The 21,391-nt window shown below is 38.0% G+C and overlaps 1 pseudogene; it reads left to right on the top strand.

Moving 5' to 3' along the window:
* The first annotated feature begins 620 nt into the window (after positions 1–620).
* Positions 621–9,920, top strand: LOC115286974 (annotated as a pseudogene).
* The last annotated feature ends 11,471 nt before the right edge of the window (positions 9,921–21,391 follow it).

Genomic DNA, 21,391 nt, shown 5'->3' with positions numbered 1-21,391 from the left:
GATTTAAAATAATTCCAGGTAAAATGTAAGGTGGTCTCAATAATTTATTAAGGATACTTGTAGTCAAGGAAGTACTTGTTTGGGAGGTTTACCTGCTGTATCTGTTAAAATATGGTTAAACATAGTTCCTTTAGTTCTCTAAGTTTAAAGTTGGAGAAGAGAGTTTAAAAGAACATTGCACGGATTATAAGGATGAACACAAATCCAAAAAATGTTAATTTAAAAGTGTGCCTGGCATGAAGGGAAAAAGAGAACTTCTGTCACCAGCTAGACCCCAAGACCTGACCTGCACTGCCCACTTGCTTGTACTCACTAACCTCTGTCTTCCATATTTCCTCAAGCACTGCTTTCCAGCTTACCTCTTAACTCAGGCAAAAGAAACCAGAATCCACCTCTCAGGTGATGGCAGCTGCCCTAATGAGACCTCCCACCAGCCCAGATCACCCAGACTGTTGAGCTAAACCCAACTCCAGACTCTGCAGAAGGACCCTAGAGTGAGGTCTGTAATGACCTACCATTACCTTTATTTCATTATAATACTGAAATTTCCAGCCAGGGAGGACCTCCAGCCTCACACACATAACATACACCACAGGTATAGGCATATTTCCTCAAGACACATGGCGACCTTATGCCTGCCTCAAGGCACAATGACAAGACTTCCCTATCTAAATAGTCAGGCCAACCCTAAGGTACCCATCACCCTCTCGCAGGGAGTCACGGCTTCGGAGGCTATTGCCTATGCTCTCCTTATTTGCTGCACATGAAATTTTCTTTGTGAAACAATTCACCTGGTGCAATTTCTGTGACTCATCAAGGAACAAACTCATGTTGGTACAGTTACACGTCCCCACCCCTCCCTTACCTTTAGCATTCCCTTTAGTTTTTCAGTGTTTATTAATTTTGAGAGAGAGACAAAGAGAGAGAACTTATGAGCAGGGGAGGGGCAGAGAGAGAGAGAGGGAGAGGGAGAATCCCAAGCAGGCTCTGCACTGTCAGCACAGAGCCCAATGTGGGGCTCAGTCCTACGAACTGTGAGATCATGACCTAAGCCAAAATCAAGAGTAAGATGCTTACCTGACAGAGCCACCCAGGCATCCGTAGTATTCCCTTTAAAAGGCTAGTAATTATAAATGGTTTCTCTGTTTCTTTGAAATATATGCAAATCTTTTTAAAAGTTAAATGAGCCTTAAAAAAGAAAAAAAAAGTTAAGTGAGCTTCTTGCCAGCTTTACACCCCAGGAAGGTCTTTCTTGGGGGCCTGAACCGTCCCTGTAAAATGTAAACTTCAGGTAGGATGAAGTCCTGTCGCCGTGTTCTGTAGGAGTTTAGCCTAGGTGCCTCCAAGTTGTAACTTCCTACTTGTCAAGAAGATAAATGGAGTTTTATTCTTCCTTGGATAAAGACAATTAACATGTGTGTAATGGATTGTATCTGTCTCGCTATATAAAAAGTAGAATTTCTTTTTGTCTTTGCAATCTCTTTAGCATATTGCCTGTGATGCACACCACAGTCTGGCTTAATGACTATAGGATAATAAAACTGTTTGAGTCTTTCTATCTACATTTTGTGGAAAAGATTCACTGGGTTGGCAGGAGATTTTATTTTTAATTATATTTTCCCCAATAAGATTCAGATATAGTAATATTTTTTAAATTTTGTTTGTTATAAACTTGTAGTTGAGGAGAAAGAAAAGGCTATGTTAAAATAAGAAAGATGAGCAAAACAAAACAATCAGACTAAGTCACTGAAATGTTTCTCATCTATTAAAAATGGAATAAATGCCATGTACTTGTCCTGGCAAGGACAAAAATTACATAACTAATGTGCTATAAACTGAATGTTGGGAAGCACAGTTTGAAAAGTTCAGAGAATTCAGAGCTTAGCTAAATCTATCTGTGTAGGTTAATAATAGGAAATTCAAGAGTTCTCACATCAAAGCAACCTATTTCTTTCAATGACAACTACCAAGGAATTAAACTACACACTAATAAAAATATTTAATTGATAAAAATTCAAATAAAAATTCCCAAAAAAGTAGTAAGGCCAAGGAAATGCCCTCATCAATTAATATCAAAACTTCACTGTAGGAGTAGTCTAAGAAGTTTTCATTGCAAAAAAGCTCATATAACATTATCCACTATTATCAGTATTATCACTAATTACCACCTGATTACATTTTATATTATCTAGCACAAGAAGGAAAGTTATTGAAGATCAAAACACATGCATATGCTTCTTTAACTCCAAAGCATTATCTGTATAATTAGGAACTTCAAGTTTACAAGCCTAGGGTTCTGATCAAATAAACTGACCAAAAGCGTCTTAATCTCCTCAAGCCTATGAACCAGTTTTCTTTCTGACTCTAGGCCCTGGCCTCTCTTTTCTTAAAGTATTTTCTTTAGAAAACTTGTACATTCTTTCACTGCCCCTTTGAGATGTAAATCTTTTTAAGTCCTCTCGTCAGCTTTAGAGCCCAAGAATACTATTCCCAAAGACCTAGGAGCCAACCTTTTGAAATGTAATCATCAAGACAAGCCCTTCTCTCCCAGTCTCTAGGAGGGCAGGAGCCAAAGTTCTTTGGTAAGTACCAATTAGCAAACACAGATGGCCTAATCACAGAGAAAAAAACATTTGCAAACTCTGGAAATAAATCAACCTCCCCTACTAACATCCTCAAGTGCTTCCCCCCAGGTTGTCCCATGCCTGAAAATCTCCCAGGCCCTTGCCTCTGTTGTCATTCCTCTATTGCAATAGACTTGACAATGTCTGCCTGTTCAACCTGCTCCAACGCAGTTTTTGCTTTGATAAATCCTATCCTAAGAATTCTTAAAATCTCTACCGAAAAAAAAAAAGTAGCTTGAAGAGAATAAGAACTATTTTATCATCTATTTTCTTTATGTTCCAGAAAGAATTTGGCTGATTGGACATAGATAGCATAGACGCATAGTATGGAACATTGTGTTTGTGTGTATCTGTATATTTACATATAAATAAAATATACTTATATTTATGTAAATATATTGAAAGGGACAGAATATGCCACCCCAAAATATGCCTCTTTGGTGTAACGATTAGTTTGAGCTGAAGGCAATTGAGGAAGAGCAGACACAGGAAAAGCTCTAAAAACAGAGCATAAATTTCCCTTTGTAAAAGTGTCTGAAGAAAGACAACTCCTAATTTAAACTTTTAATTTAAATTTCAATTTAAGAGCATCACTGTATCTTGTTAAAATCATTTAGCTCATTATGTACTTAATAATTTTTAGAAAAAGCACAGGAATATAGAGCGAGCATATTTAGCCAGAGGGGCACTTTGAGTCAGCTCTGCTTTCTTGTTACAGAGATCCAGTGTGATACTTCGAGCGTACTGGGCACCTTATGCTGCCAATGCAGGGGTTTTATGAAGACCTTGATGTTTGTCAAATCATCATATAACCTATATAATGTAAAGCTGGGATATAATGTTTTCTATTTGCTACAGTTGTTGACCAGTAAACTTTTGTCTCTTTGCCTAGTTGCTTGTTCTTCTGTTAGGCACTGAACAGTCGTATTTTGTTGTATTTGATGAGGAAAAAATGAGAAATGCTAGAGTAAATTATTTGATATTTTATTTATTTATTTATTTATTGAGAGAGGTCATGCAAGTGAGTGGCAGAGAAAAAGGGAGAGAGAGAGAATCCCACGAGGTGCAGAGAGAGGGAGAGAGAGTGCAGGGCCCAGAGCCAGGCTCCAGCTCACCTGAGGCAGGGCACAAGCTCACCCTAAATGGGGCTGGAGCTCACCTGATGCAGGGCTCCCATCCCTTGAGGCTTGAACTCACGAACCATGAGATGATGATCTGAGCTAAAGCTGGACGCTTAACTGACTGAGGCACCAACAGACCCCAATATTTTATTTAATATGTCAGTACATCATGGGGCACCTGGGTGGCTCAGTTGGTTAAGCGTCCGGCTTTGGCTCACGTCACGATCTCACGGTTTGTGGGTTCGAGTCCCGGGTCGAGCTCTGTGCTGACAGCTAGCTCAGAGCCTGGAGCCAGTTTCAGATTCTGTGTCTCCCTCTCTCTCTCTGACCCTCCTCTGCTCGTGCGGTCTCTCTCTGTCTCTCAAAAATAAATGAAGCACAGAAAAATAATTTTTTAAAATACATCAACAAAGAAAAAAATGAGTGAAAACCTCAAAAGAGAACTTTTATAATATCCTTAACTCTTCCTATGAAAAGGATTCAAGGGGAAGTGGAAGTTTGCCAACCTGTTTCAATTTATCTTTTCAGGTCATTCTTTGATACTTGGGACACTAGATCATTTTTCCCTAATGAATAAAACATTACTATAAATCCTTTGTTCCTGGGGCACCTGAGTGGCTCAGTGGGTTAAGCATTGAACTTCGGCTCAGGTCATGATCTCACAGTTAGTGAGTTCAATCCCTGGGCTCTGTGCTGACAGCTCAGAATCTGGAGCCTGCTTCATATTCTGTGTCTCCCTCTCTCTCTCTGCACCTCCCCCACTTGCATTCTGTCTCTCTTTCTCTCAAAAATAAACATTAAAAAAAATCTTAAATCCTTTGTTCCCATAAATTAATTCAGACAAGTAAAATTCTTCCTTCTCCTTACATAGTTTACCCAAAGCCAGAAGCATTTCATGCCAGAATCTGATCACAGTTTATACTCCTTCTGGAAGAAACTCTTGTAAGCAACTCTTACCTGTTATCCTCAAAAGCTCAATTTCTGAATTCCTAGAGTAGATGGAAGGCTGATATCAAGGCAAAAATGGCAACACCAGATTCATAATCACTTAGTGTCTCAGTAAAGATAAAAACAGAATCAAACCCAAGAACCAAATGAACATTACTGAGTGGGTATTTTACAAATCATTTTTCAATTCTCTAATGCAACAAGAGACTTCCATGGAAGGATCACACACTTAGTTTAGTTGGCAAAAATATAAGAAAAAGAGAAAGGCATCATGGCTTCAGGTTTATCAAGTTCCAACGTGTCTGAGATTCTGTCCATGTTTCCCTTTACTCCTATATCCCCGCACTCAATTCCCAAGTGCGTGGCCTGAGTCAAGAGACACCGCTTTTGTTCTTTTGCTGAGAAAGACACTTCCTACTACTAATAAGCAAATACCTAAAAACCATTCATAGGATCTTCCTCATACTTCTCTTGCTCCCTCTTCTTTTTGTGAGTCATGGTTTATTTTTTAGTCGGATTTATGCCACCCTGACTGCTGTTATTACTGCCTACTGGGCAATTCCATCTGCCTCCAGCTCCCAATTCCCAAAGTACTCCTTCCTGTTCCTACGCTAGAACACCACATTGGCTTCTGGGTTGTTGATTATACCTGTTCTTAAAATGCCTCCTAACATCTACCTTTAAGCCTTTGCCTCAGTTCTCATTTTCTAAATTCTCTTTTCAGCTTTTGCTTTTTCTTGACCTTGGGTATCCTTTCTACCTTGATGGCTCCCCAAATGTCCTCTGCAATGGTAATATAAGACCTAGATCTTCTTTTCTCAAACATGTTTATGCTGCCTGCACTTTATATAAAAGTTCAGCTAGGTTGATAAATTATCAAAGTGTCCCCAAATTTGGCCTTGCTATGCTATTACTAACTATTTCTATTTCTCACATTTTCTGGCCACTTCTAATTGTATTTTCTGTAGTTCCTTTCTTAAAGACAAGTTTTTAAAGCTGGACTTAAAAAAATTTCAACTTGACCTTTAAGTTTTATTTTTGGCTTTCCACACTGTAAGAATTTTCTTTCAACATGCTATTTTCTGGAGACTTCCATATAACCAATGCTTTCCAATATTTCTGAGAAAATATGGATTTCAGATCAGAATGTTCCAAGCAAAGGCTTTTAAATATTCCTTCCTGAATCAGTATGTTTTTCTGCATCTTGAGCTAAGTTGGCTTCTTTTTGGATTGCCCACATAACGAAGGATCTCTTCATATTTTATTGAAAGGTTTTACCTTCCAACACACTTGGTTGAAGAGAACTATGCTCTTGATGAAGACTTATTTAAGGTCCACTAGAAGTCTAAAGATCCCTAAACAAAAAATAAAAGAACAGTAGAACCCATAGACACCCAGCAATCAAATCTTGCAAGTAATCATGAATTGATAATTTTTATGTGTGTGTATGTGCCCATGCATTTTATTACACCCCAAATTCTGTTTCTCTCAAACATTCAGTACCAAAAGGCAAAACAAATAAGTCCAAGTGGATTTCAGAGAGACTAAAGACAATACAGGTGATCCTGCCAACGCTCCTGGACCCTAATGCCAGTGAAAAAGGATATGAGAAGGCCGAGAAAATGAGGTCTTAGTACCTACTTCAAACTTTGAGAAACAGAGACAGAGGAAAACCCTGAAGCCAATATTCTGGAATGACATAAACTACTACTACTAATAATAATGATGGTACAGAAAGCAAGCAAATGAGTAGGCAACAAAATATCATAGGGCTACAAAAATATCTTTTGCTACTAGAGATGAATGGAGAAGGAACTAAGAGCAGGCCATCTCTAGACTTCTCCTGAGACCTACAAATTCTAAGAGCGAATGAAAAACTATTCATTCCAAGCATTTAACAAATCATAAACTTTACAGTCTCAAATTAAAATATGTGAATCTATGCTATATTTTTCCAGCTAATAAATTTATTGTGGATCTAATTAAAGTTGTTCAATATTTTAGTACTTTGTGAATTATTAAAAGTAAATATACTTGTACATGATTGCCTAAACTAAATCATTTCAAAGTCTATGTCCTCAAAAGAATCCTATGCCTGTAAGAGATAGATTAAAAGTGATTAATGACTCTCTTGGTTGAATATTATCATTTACTATAATTGAATTATTTTAAAATTTGGCTCAGTAATATACTATTATTAAATATATACAGAACAGTACAAGTAAAACAAGCCATTGAAACAATGTCTTTGACCTCCAAAAACTCACGTTTAATTTCTTAACCAATCCAGTTTATGATCAACAACGCAGAACAGCCTCTCCATGTAAGATTCCAATAGACGCCATATGTACTGCATTTGGAACAGTTCCAGAGCCGTTCCTGAATATACTGTATATCATGATACATCAAACGTCTCTCATTGCTGTAATTTGAATTTTAGAGACTATACCTGTTGTATTTTTCTCAAAATGACCTAATTTCATGATTTGCAAATTACTGTATCTTTATCATTGTTTATTTGGGATGTGAAAAGAACGACACTGAAACCCTAGTTTCTTTTTTTAATATTTTTAATGTTTATATTTTTATTTAATTTTTAATGCTATTTATTTTTGAAAAAGAGAGAGAGAGAGAGAGAGGGACACAAAACCCAAAGCAGGCTCCAAGCTGTCAGCACAGAGCCTGATGCAGGGCTTGAACCCACAAACCATGAGATCATGACCTGAGCTGAAGTCAGATGCTTAACCGGCTGAGCCACCCAGGTGCCCCTATTTATTTCTGAGAAAGAGAGAGAGACAGAGTAGTGAGCAGGGGAGGAGCAGAGAAAGAGAGAGACACAGAATCCAAAGCAGGATCCAAGCTCTGAGCTGTCAGCACAGAGCCTGATGTAGGGCTCGAACTCACAAACCATGAGATCATGCCCTGGGTCAAAAATCAGACACTTAACTGAGCCACCCATGAGCCCCCTAGTTTCAATTTTATATGACTTTTTTCAATAAGCCAAAGAAAATTACTTATACTATAAAATTACAGAGTTTATAATAATAATACAATATAACTAGACTGGAATATCTTAAGATAAATCTGTTTATTAAGCAAGTTTGTGACTAATAAGGTTGATATGTTGAATTGCACTAACTAAACATGTTCTTCAGATGCACTTTTTTGTCCCAAATCAGAGACACCTGTATTTGTCTTTGTGTTTTACTTTCAGCACTTATTTTCTTAGCAACCTTATAATTTTACATATAGTAAAATTCACCCATTTCAAGTTCACAATTCAATGATTTTAGTAACTATACCAAGTGGTGCAACCATCATCAAACATTGGCTTTAATATATTTTCATCCCACCAATAAGACCTCTTATATCCATGCAGTTAACCCCTGTTCCCACTCCCAGTCCCAGGAAACCACTAATTTCCTTCCTGTCTTATGAACTTTCTTTCCTAGACATTAAAGATAATAATTCAATCTGGATTTTAAGTGTTAGGCAATCTGTTGGGAGAAGGAAATTAAAGAATCTTCATTTCCCTCCTCATTTGGTAGGGAGCAGTGGTTCCCCTGGGGAAAGAAAGAAGGCATTTGTCCTGGTCTAATCATCTTATAAATGTTGATAATTAGACTGTCTACTAATAGAATAATCATATTTGATAGAAGATTAGTCCCTATCTATGGAACAATCTAAGAAGAATGTACATGATTTGGGATTATTTATGGTAATCAAACAAATGATATATAGATTGACAGGGCAAAATGTCACATAAGCAAGGTGATCATTACAGTATAACATGGATATATTTTATAACCTAAAGGCTACATTCTTCCCACAAAGCCCTCAGCCAAAGGCCATAGCAGAAGTACTAGGGCCTAGCCATTTCTTCCCAATTCAGGGTCCTCGTGGGCACGCATTAGCTCCAAAGTTCTCCACGGAGTCTACTAAGGTCTATATTAATATCTAAGGCTCTTCCCACTCTCTTCTGCTTCCTTCCCTCATTCCTTTCACAGAAGTCAGACTTATGTTACTGTATGAAAGATTTCATTGCCTAATTAATGCATCTTTCCCTTTTACCTTCCACAGGTGTTATGTCTCAATAACTTAATTGTTATTGGTCTAAATTATGAACTGTGCCTCCACAAAATTCAAAAGTGGAAGCCCTAACCCTAAATGTGACTGCCTTTGGGAATAAGGAGGACCATTATGCAAGTAATTTAAGTTAAATACGTCATAAGGATGGGGCCCAATCCAATAGGATTGATTTCCTTAAAAGACGAGGAGGAGACACCAGTGTTGCGTGTATACCAAGAAAAGGCCATGTGAGGATATAGTGAGAAAGTAGAGCCTTACAAGAAAACAAACATGCTGTCACCTTGATCTTGGACTTCTGACCTCCAGAACTGAAGAAACTACAATTAGGTTCTTTAAGCCACTTAGCCTATGGTATTTTGTTATGGCAGCCCTGAGTAAAACAAACCTCTTACAACCCTCACTCTCTCAGCATTGCTTCCCAGAGAACCCAAAAGTTAAATTCTCTAAGAGTAGAGCATAATACATTGGTCTTTAAAATTAAGGACTGATTTCCTAGTTCATGAGATCAGACTGAAACAGAATTCCTTTGCATTGCCATGAGTAACCTTTACAGAAATGCACACACATTTTCAAAGCATGGCCATAATACAAGCTAACCGAATGTTGCTTCCTATCCTCATGAAATCCAACAGAAAAGAAATCCTAGGCAATTTGAATCGCTGTGCGACAAATGAGTAGGCAGTGGGATCTCGCTGGCTTTCTGACTAGTCTTTTCTCTGCCTTGAGAGTCTGAGTTTCAGCAGAATTCGAAATAGCTAGCGATAAGGCTGGGAAAGACTCCGGAAAAGCCAAGACAAAGGCGGTTTCCTGCTGGCAGAGAGCTGGCTTGCAGGTCCTGGTGGGCTGTATTCATTGACACCTGAAATCTAGGACGACCAGTCACTGACGTGTGGGCGCAACTGCCGCTGTGCACAGCGCAGCCATCCTGGGGTACCTCACCGCTGAGGTATTTGAATTAGCAGGAAATGCATCAAAAGACTTGAAGGTAAAGTGTATTACCCCTTGTCATTTGCAACTTGCTATTCGTGGAGATGAGGAATTAGATTCCCTCATCAAGCCTACAACTGCTGGTGGTGGTGTCATTCCACACATCCACAAATCTCTCATTGGGAAGAAAGGACAACAGAAGACTGTTTAAAGGATGCCTAGATTCCTTATTATCTCAGGACTCAACATACTCTTAACAGCTGTCCAGTGTTTGTGATTCCAGTGGACTGTATCTCTGTGAAGAACACAATTTTGCCTTTTTGTAATTCTATTTGAGCAGATAGGAAGTTTAATTAGCTTTCCAACCAACCAAATGTCTGCATTCAAATCTTAACCATATTTAAGTGTTACTGTGGCTTCAAAGAAGCTATTGATTCTGAAGTAGTGGGTTTTGAGTGAGTTGACTGTTTAAAAAAAACTGTTTGGATTTTAATTGTGTTGCGGAAGTTATAGTAACAAACATTTGGTTTTGTACAGATATTATTTCCACTCTAGTGGATAAGCTCAATAAAGGTCATAACCCAAAAAAAGAAAAGAAATCCTAGCCAAAGAGAAAAGATAATGTCCACACAAAGACTTGTATAAGAATGTTCATGATAACTTCATTGAGAATAGCCAAAGACTGGTAACAGCCCAGTATTCATATAAAGGAAAATTAATAAACAAACTGTGATGCATCCATAGAATGGAAACTACTTAGAAATACAAAAGGAACAAATTACTGATACCCACAACATAGATAAATTTCAAAAACACGTTAAATGAAAAAGCCTTATCCAAAAGAGTACATATTATTTCACTTATGAAGATCTAAAAAAGGCAAAGCTAATTCATAATAAATTTTAAAAATAACAGTAATGATTGCCCCTTAGACAGGGAGGAAGACAGAGATTGACTGGAAAGAAACTCAAGGGAAGTTTCTGGAGTAATGCTAATGGTCCATACCTTGACAAAGACTTGGTTTATATAGGTATATGCTTTCTGTCAAACTCTAAAACCATACCTTAAGTTCTATGCATTTTATCATAAGTACATCTTTTAGTGTTTACTTATTTTTGAGAGAGCGCAAGCAGGAGATGGGCAGAGAGAGGAGGACACAGGATCTGAAGCAGGTTCTGAGCTGACAGACTGATAGCAGGGAGCCCGATTGGGGCTTGAAGTCACAAACCCCAGGGTCATAACCTGAGCCAAAGTCAGTCGCTCAATTGACTGAGCCAGCCAGGTGCCCTGATGGTAAGTACACTTTACCTTTAGAGGGGAAAAAAAAACTAAACTAAAAAGTATTAAACTATAGCTACTGATTTGCATGCTAAAGTATTTAGCAGGAAATGTACTGATGTCTGTAATATACTTTAAAATGGACTAAAAAAAGATGAATTGGTGATAGAGGAGCGAATGTAATATATGACAAAGCAGTATAGTTAAAAAAAGCTAATGGTAGAATCTGTTATTTAAACCCTAAAACTCTTTCAACTTTGTTGTATATTTGAAATTTCATATATAAAATATTTATTTTTCAAGCACAGTATTGACAGCTAATTTAAACTGCTGTATTACATCCAGTTGCATCTGCCAGCTTTATATCTACTAGCCTCTGATCCAAGTGATCAAAACTGATAGTTGGACAGTTAAGCAAAATGTCAATTAAAAGAGAAAAATAACATATACTGATGCATGCATACCTTAAGCATTTTATTTTTAACTCTAAACATATATGTATATATATAATGTTTTCAATATTTTGTTGTAAAGTTTATTTTTTAATTATTATTCTAATCACTCCCGTAATGCATCACATATTATGTTCTTTTATTGTTTCTTCAAATTAGAGAGAAACTTTGACCTTGCAAAGCAACTGACTGCATAACTTTTATATATTTCCATTTTTTCTTTTAGTTTTCTAGATAAAATATTTTGACAAAAAATAATTCTTTGGATCTTTAAGACCTTTGCAAATCATTCATTTAAAACATCCTTCTTTCTTGGACCTGAGAGTTAGGATGGCAGAGTAGTGGGAGGACAGCATGCTTGCCTCCTCCCTCCAAAACAGCCAAATACAGATCAAATCATTCTGATCACCCAGGAAATGGCTCTGAGGACCAAGAGAATAATCCGCACAACTAGAGGGAGAAAAGAAGCCACATTGTAGAAGGTAGGAAGTGCTGAGACACGATTTGGGGAGAAAAGAATTTCTGGTGCTGCGGAGAGGAGGCAGCCCTGGTCAGGGAGAGAGAAGAAAAAGAGAGGGAGACAGAGAGAAAGAGAGTAGGGCACAGGGCATTGCACCAGAAAACCACTTCCCCAAAACCACTGACTGGGAAAATAATTGGGGCTGATTCTTGCAAGTTTTTACAAGCAGCAGAGCTCAAAGTCTAAGTTTTAGAAATCCACAACATCTCCAGGGTGGAGCCTGGTGGGCAGAGGTGCTCCTCTCAAGACGGCGGGCAGAGGCCCAGGAGGGGACAGTGGGGTGAGAGGATCCGGGGTTTGCACTAGAACAGACAGCTCCCCTTCTTGGGGTGCACTTGAAGGCAATGGCACTGCCTTTCCTGGAACTAAAGAGCCAGTGGGTGCCACTGCACCACCCACTGATAAGTAAAGGCACAGAGGCTCCTGCTGAGAGCAGCTAACCCAGACTCCCACTTTTTGCTGTCCTTCACCATAAACTCCAAGCCCCTGTGCAGTCCTGCCTGGCAAGATCCTCCCCCAGAGGATCAGCACAGGTCCAAGTTGCACCTGGAGTTTTTAAACCTATCCAGTTCCCCTGAAATAAAGCACAGAAGCACTGTGCTACCATTCGGGCAGATGGCTCAGACACAGACATAGTGAAGACAGGGATGTGAGGGATACTGGGAAAAAATGAGGGGAGACTGTTCTTCTGTGGGAGCTTCCTGACAGTGGCGATGCTAACTCCCCTCTCCAGGGAGTAGAGAGCTGGCTGATGCCATTTTTGCCCCTGGCCCATCAGCACAGAAAGACTTCAGTGAGTAGCACAGCACCCACAGTGGAGGCTTGAGCCACTTAAACCAAGCCCTGCCCCACTGCCCTCTGCAAGTGCTCTGAACTAGGGCCAGTGTGCCTGTGAGTCAGAGCAGTGGGCCCCTCCCCCCGAAGAACTGTACAGCCTCTCTTCATGCACCAAGTCCATTGACCAGAGATGGCTACAAAGCTTCAAATCTAGGGGAAATAGGATCTAGCCTCTTGTAACAAGCAGACCAAGATACACCTAGTTAAAACTCACCACACAGTGGACAAGGTCCAAACATTTTCCACATGCAAAAAGAAACTCTGCAGAAGACTGACCTGAGGGAAAGTGCAGCTGAAACACGATAGCAGAGTGCACACAATACACACCAGAAACACTTCCTGAAGCACCAGGCCCTGGACAGTATGTGATCTCTTCTTAATATAGCCATTACTCTGAGAAGCAAGAAACATAGCAGCCTTTCCCGACACACATAAGACAGAGACCTAGAAAAAATGTCAAGGCAGAGGAATTCATCCCAAAAGAAAGAAGAGGTCATGACCAGGGATCTAATCGAAGCAGTTATAAGCAATATGCCTGAACCAGAATTTAAAACAACAATCGTAAGGATACTACCTGGGCTTGAGAAAAGCATAGAAGACACCAGGGAGTCCTCTACCACAGAGACAGAAGATGTAAAAATTAGTCAGACCAAAATGAAAAATGCTATAACCAAGATTTAATGACCACCAGGATGAAAGAAGCAGAGAAATGAATTAGTGATATGGAAGATGAAATTATGGAAAATAATGAAGATGAAAAGAAGGTGGAGAGAATATTTTTGGATCACCAAAGCAGGTGTAGGGAATTCAGCACTCCATGAGTGTAAAAACATTCATATTATAGAATCCCAGAAGAAGAAGAAGAGAGGAAAGGAGGTGGGGGGGGGGGAGTGGGAAAGGTTTATTTGATTATCCCTGAAAACTTCCTTAATCCAGGGAAGGAATCACACATCCAAATCCAGGATGCACAGAGAACTCACATAAAAATGAACAAAAACAGGCCAATAGCAAGACATATTGTACTAAAATTTGCAAAATACATAGGTAAGAAAAGAATCCTGAAAGCAGCAAGGGAAGAGAAATCATGTTTCCAGCAGATATCTCCACAGAAACTTGGATCAGAAGGGAGTGGATGATATATTTAACACACTTAAAGGGAAAAATATGCAGCCAAGAATACTTCATCCAGCAAGGCAGTCATTCAGAATAGAAAGAGAGATAAGAGTGTCCCAGACCAAACAAAAAACAAAAACAAACAAAAAAACAAAAGAAGTTCCTGAACACTAAACCATCCCTGCAAGAAATATTAAAGGGAACTCTTTGAATGGGAAAGAAAGACCAAAATAAAGAAAGACTAGAAAGGAAGAAAAAAGATCTCCAGAAACACTGCTTTTATATGTCATTCAATGGCACTAAATTCATATCTATCAACAAGCACTCTGAATATAAATAGACTAAATGCTCTAATCAAAATACATAGGGTATCAGTATGGATAAAAAAACAAGGCCCATGTATATACTGCCTATAAGAGACCCATTTTTGCCCTAAAGCAACCTGCAGACTGAAAGTGAGAGGGTGGAAAACCATTAATCATGCTAATGGACATCAAAATAAAACCAGAGTAGCCATAGTTATATCAGACAAACTAGATTTTAAACCAAAGACTATAACATTTATGAAGGACACTATATCATAATAAAGGGGTCCTTCCAACAAGATCTAACAATGGTAAAGATTTATGCTGCCAACTTGAGAGCACCCAAGCATATAAATTAAATAATAACAAACATAAAGGTACTCACTGATAATAATATAATACTAGTAGAGGACTTTAATAACCCACTTGCAGAAATGGATAGATCATCAAAGCAGAAAATCAACAAGGAAACAATGAAGCAGCAGAATACACATTCTTTTTGAGCGCACATGGAACATTCTCCAGAATTGATCACACACAAATCAGGCCTCAACAAGTACAAAAACATTAAGATCATATCACGCATATTTTCAGACCACAATGCTATGAAACTTGAAGTCAACCATAAGGGAAAAAATTAGAATAGACAAGTAATACATGGAGGTTAAAGAATATCCTCTAAAGAATAAATGGGTTGGGTACCTGGGTGGCTCAGTTGGTTAAGTGTCTGACTTCAGCTCAGGTCATGATCTCACAGTCTGTGTGTTCGAGCCCTTTGTCAGGCTCTGTGCTGACAGCTCAGAGCCTGGAGCAGGCCTGCTTCAGATTCTGAGTCACCCTCTCTCTCTGCCCCTCCCCCACTCACTCTCTGTCTCTGTCACTCAAAATAAAATAAAGACATAAAAAAATTATTTTAAATAAATGGATTAACCAGAAAATTAAAGCAGAAATTAAAAAAAGAAAAACACAGAAGCAAATGAATATGAAAACACAACAGTCCAAAACCTTTGAGTTGCATCAAAAGTAGTCATAACAAGAAGTAGATACCATTACAGGCCTAACACAAGAACCAAAAAAAAACCTCTCAAATTCACACCTGACTTTAAACCTAAAGGAGCTAGAAAAGGAACAACAAATGAAGCCTAAAGCCAGGAGAAGGGAAATAATAAAGATTACAACATATATAACTGATATAGAAACCAAAAAAAAAAAATTGGTAGAATAGATAGACGAAACCAGGAGCTGATTCGTTGAAAAAATTAATAAAACTGATAAACCCCTAGCCAAACTCATTAAAAAAATAGAGAAAGGATTCAAACAAATAAAACCACAATAAAAAGGGGGAGATCACAACCAACACCACAGAAATACAAACAATTATAAGAGAATGCTATGAAAAATTATATGCAAACAAACTGAGGAAACTGGAAGACATGGATAAACACCTAGAAACATATAAAGTACCAAAAGTGAAACAGGGAGAAATAGAAAATTTGAACAGACCCATAAACAGCAAAGAAGTTGAATCAATAATCAAAAATTTCCCAACAAACAAAAGTCCATGCCAGATGGCTTCCCTGGGGAATGCTATCAAACATTTAAGGAAGACTTTATATCTATTCTTCTCAAACTGTTCCAATAAATATAAATGAAAGGAAAACTTCCAAACTCATTCTACAAAGTCATCATTACCTTGATTCCAAAACCAGACAAAGATCCCACTCAAAAGGAAAATTACTAATTTCCCTGATGAACACAATGAAAAAATTCTCAACAAAATACTAGCAAATCAATCCAACAGTACATTAAAATAATTATTCATCATGATCAAGTGAGATTTATTCCTGGACTACAAGTGTGGTTCAATATTTACTAATCAATCAACATGATATACCATATTAATAAAAGACAGTAAAGAAACATATGAACCTCTCAACAGGTGCAGAAATAGCATTTAACAAAGTACAGTATTCATTCTTGATAAAAAACTCTCACAAAGTAGTGAACATATGCCAACATCTAGAAGGCCATGTATGAAAGACACACAGCAAATATCATCCTCAGTGGGGAAAAATTGAAAGCTTTTCCTTTATGGTCTGGAACAAGACAGGGATGTCCACTCTCAGTTTTATACAAGGAAAGAATTCAAACTTTCACTATATGCAGACAACATGATACTCTGTGTAGAAAACCCAAAAGACTACACCAAAGAATTGCTAGAACTGATACAAAAATTCAGTAATGTCACAAAATACAAAGTCAATGCACAGAAATCTGTTGGATTTCTATATTCCAACGGTGAAGCCGCAGAGAGAAAAATCACGGAATCAATCCCATTTACAACTGCACCAAAAATCATAAGATGCCTCAGAATAAACCTAACCTAAGAGGTAAAAGGTCTGTACTCTGAAATCTATAGAACACTTAAGAAAGATTGACGATGACACAAAGAAATGGAAAAACATTCTATGCTCATGGATGAACACAACCAGCATTTTTCACATAGCTAGAAGAAGCAATCCTAAAATTCATAAACTCCAAAAGACCTCGAATAGCCAAAGCAGTCTTGAAAAAAAAAAGCAAAGCCAGGGGCATCACAATTCTGGACTTCAAGCTGTTACAAACCTGTAGTCATCAAGACAGTATGACACCAGCACAAAAATAGACACATAGTTCAATGGAACATAATATAACACCCACAAAGGGACCCACAAACTATGTGGTCAACTAATCTTTTACAAAGCAGGAAAGAATATCCAATGTAAGAAAGTCTCCTCAACAAATGGTGTTGGAAAAACTGGACATCAACATGCAAAAGAATGAAACTGGACCACTTTCTTACACCATATTCATTAATAAACTCAAAATGGATAAAAGACCTAAATGAGAGAAGGAAACAATTAAAATCCTAGAGGAGAACACAGACAGGAACCTCTTTGACACAGGCCAGAGCAACTTCTTACTAGACAGGTGCCAGAGACAAGGGAAACAAAAGCAAAAATGAACTATTGGGACTTCATCAAGATAAAAAGCTTTTGCACAGTTAAGGAAACAGGCAATAAAACTAAAAGGCAAGTTGTACAATGGGAGAAGATATTTGCAAATGACATATCTGATCAAGAGTTAGTGTCCAAAATCTATAAAGAATTCATCAAACAAATAAATAATCCAGGCAAGAAACGGGGAAAGGACATGAATAGACATTTTCCCAAAGAAGACATCCATATGCCTAACAGACACATAGAAAGATGCTCAATGTCACTCATCATCAGGGAAATACAAATCAAAACTACAATGAGACATCACCTCACATCCGTCAGAATAGCTAAAATTAACAACACAAGACAAAGCGGATGTTGGTGAGGATGCAGAGCTAGAGGAGCCCTCTTACACTGCTGGTAGGAATGTAAATTGGTGCAGTCACTCTGGAGAACAGTATGGAGGTTCCTCAAAAAGGTAAAAATAGAATTATTCTAAGATCCAGCAGTTGAACTACTAGGTATTTACCCAAAGGATACCAAAATACTGGTTTGAAAGACACACACAACCCCCATGTTTATAGCAGCATTATCAACAATAGCCAAATTATGGATAGATCCCAAATATCCATTGACTGATGAATGGATAAAGAATGTATGTATACACAATGGAATATTACTCAGCCATCAAAAAGAATGAAATCCTGCCATTTGCCATGACATTTATGGAACTATAGCATATTATGCTAAGCAAAATAAGCCAGAGAGAGAAAAAAGCCATATGATTTCACTCATATGTGAAATTTGTTTAAGAAACAAAACAGATGAACATATGGGATGGGGCAATGGGGGAAAGAGAGAGGGAAACAAATCATGAGAGACTTAAATATAGAGATCAAATTGAGGGTTGATGGAGGGAGGGGAGTGAGGGATTGGATATGTAAATGATGAATCATAAATTCTATTCCTAAAAGCAATATTACCCTATAAGTTAACTAACTAGAATTTAAACCAAAACAAAACAAAGAAATTCTGTTCTGATTGGTCTATAGACATAAGAAGACCCTTGTATAAATCTCAAAATTTTTAAAAAGTCCAAAATTTCTAATACTTGTGTTGGACTATTATAAGTAAGGGACGAATCACTAAAGCCTATTCCTGAAACCAATTATTACACTATATGTTAACCAGCTGGAATTTAAGCAAAAACTTGAAACAAAAAATTAAAATTAAAATTAAAACTAAATTTAAAATCCTCTTTTTATTATCATATTTCAACTTGTGTCCTTTAATTAAATTGTTTTATAAATTATTACCTACCTACAATAGCAAGTATATTCACCATAAAGAGATGAGGTCAAAAACACAATTGTGCTTTTATAATCAAAATTCTATAACAAACAAAAATTCAACCTGATTTTATGTCTTTAAATTTTAGTTAACAAGAAAAAATAATAACACATTTTTAGTCAGTGTCATTCAAAGACTCTTGTATCCATATAGTAGCTCTATATTCCCTTCAACACAGTCCCATTTAATTCCTATTAAGAATTTTTCTCCTGGTAAATTCTTCAAAATGCTGACGGGGTGTCTCAGTTATTATACACTCCCTCCCCTTGCATTCCTCTGATTATTAGACCCGTAAATCTCTTTCTTTAGCTCTCTTTTTCATTCCTTCTTCCTTTCCCTCTTTTTCTCTCTCTCTCTCTCACCTACTCAGTCTCCCTTGTGCATTTGTTTTCCACCATTATCAGTAATAGTAGATATGTTACATTGGCTCATGTGCTACCCATTCAAAAAACTGAGATTCTGGAGTGCCTGGGTGGCTCAGTTGGTTGAGCATCTGACTCTTGATTTCAGCAGAGTTCATGATCCCAGGGTCAAGGGATCAAGCCCTGCAGTGTTCACCAGGTATGGACAATGCTTAAGATTCTCTCTCTCTCTCCCTCTGTTAGTCTCCCCGACTCATGCTCTCTCTCTCTCTGAAAATAAAAATTAAGGAAAAAATGAGATTCCCAGCCCATTGTGCACTTATGTGTGGCCACATGGCATAGCTCTGGATGTTGAGGAATAAGCAGAAGTCCTTAGAGAGTGCTTACTTACCTATATAGAGTCAAACCAGAATCTTAAGGAACTTGCAGTTTTCAACCAGCCCAAACATATTCATATTTCATGCATCCAATATTGTCTTAGTCAAAAAAATATTTCCAAAACAAATTCACAAGACTTAAAATTAAAAAATGGTTTTCTGCTTAACAAAGGGTAACAAATTTTGTTATCTAAATGCTCTATTTCCTAAATTAATTTCTGTATTTATATGTAATGAATAAACAAAAAGAAAATATAGTAATACACTTTTAGTGGGTAGCATAAGATCATGCTTCTTCAACTAGGAGAAGAATATGCACTACTATGCAAAGAAGTATATGAAATAATGAAATAAATATGTCACATTCTAGTAATGCATTCATTTTCCTTGCATGTAAGTCATTTCTACACATAGCATCCATATTAAAACACAGATATAATACAGATAGGAGTGAGAAAATCTTGCATGAATATATATCTTAAAATAGGAGAAATATTATGTTTTGAATGATGTCATAAAGAAGAATATTAAAAGTTGAGTTTCCGGATATAGATGACCTTTTGCTTTTTCCACTGACTCTGTACTAGTCAGTGTGAGTAATAAATCGTATAGTTGATATCTATGCTTTCTTATCAGCATCACTGTAAGAAATAAAACTGCAGAGATCAGTAAGTCTCTGGTACCTGATGTAAGTCTTCAAAACAGTCTCAAAGTCTGCTCTTAGGATTTCCCTCTTGTTTGTATCACCAGCCAGGGAAGGAGAGCACAACAAATTACAAACACTCCCTCCCCTCTAAACTTGGACTCTTGAGCAAGTGAGACTGCATGTTACACTGGTGTTCTTCTCAGGGACCCGGCAACAACAGGGCCCAAACTCTCCCTGCAGGGCAACCTCACAGGTGGGTCTTCTGATCACATCCCCCAAGCCCCACCCACAACTGCCTTGAGTCCTCCTTTTCTCATATTGGTCCTTCAGACTCCTAACAAACCTGTGAGCTTAAAAAGGATTTTGAATAGAGTTCTTTTTTTTTGCTTAAGTTAACCACAATTGATTTCTGTTTCTAAGCAACAAAGACCCCCTGACTCAAATAGCAGGATGTTTTGAACAGGACACCATCAAAGTTCCACAAGCAATCAGAACACCAGGGTTTTAATAGTAAGTAGGAGATAGTATCAAGCTTTAAACTGATATTATTTTATAGTAATTGCTTGTATTTTGTTATGAAAAACTGTTCTGTTTTTCAGACATTCCAAAGTTCTGGCAGGAGTCACTGGAGAAAGAAATGTGCCAACCACCCACACTGAATCTCATGGATGCTGGTTTAAAACTCAGCATCCGGAACCCACTCCAGGAGCAAATCAGAATCTTAGGAGGGAGCCTGAGAATCTGAATTTTTTTAAGTTATTTATTGTGTGTGTGTGTGTGTGTGTGTGTGTGTGTGTGTGTGTGTGTGAGAGAGAGAGAGAGAGAGAGAGAGAGAGAGAGAGAGAGAGAACACAAGTGGGGAAAGGGCAGAGAAAGAGAGAGGGAGAGAGAAAGAATTCCAAGCAGGCTTCACACTGTCAGCGTGGAGCACAATGCAGGGCTCAAAATCTCAAACAGTAAGATCATGACCTTGTGACTGAACCGGAAGTCAGACACTTAACTGACTGAACCACCTGGGCGCCCCCTGGGAATCTGAATTTTAAACTACTTTGCTTCAATGTGTATGCAAATTAAAGTTTGAGAACAATCACCGAGGTGAATTTTTTTTTAATGTTTTATTTTTTATTTTTGAGAACAAGAGAAGGGCGCGCGGGTGGCTCAGTCGGTTAGGCTTCCGGCGTCCGGCTTCGGCTCAGGTCATGATCTCATGGTTTGTGGGTTCAGGCCCCTCGTCGGGCTCTGTGAGGACATCTAGCTCAGAGCCTGGAGCCTACTTCAGATTCTGTGTCTCCCTCTCTCTCTCTGACCCTCCCCTGCTCATGCTGTCTCTCTCTGTCTCTCAAAAATAAATTAAACACATTTTAAAAAATTAACAAAATGTTTAAAAAAAGAGAGAGAGAGAACAAGAGAGACAGCATGAGCGGGGGAGGGTCAGAGAGAGAGGGAGACACAGAATCTGAAGCA

This window comes from Suricata suricatta, chromosome 3 (genome assembly GCF_006229205.1).
Source record: "Suricata suricatta isolate VVHF042 chromosome 3, meerkat_22Aug2017_6uvM2_HiC, whole genome shotgun sequence".
Lineage (NCBI taxonomy): Eukaryota > Metazoa > Chordata > Mammalia > Carnivora > Herpestidae > Suricata > Suricata suricatta.
Note: the sequence above shows the minus strand (reverse complement) of the source record. Positions and strands in the feature narration are given on the sequence as shown.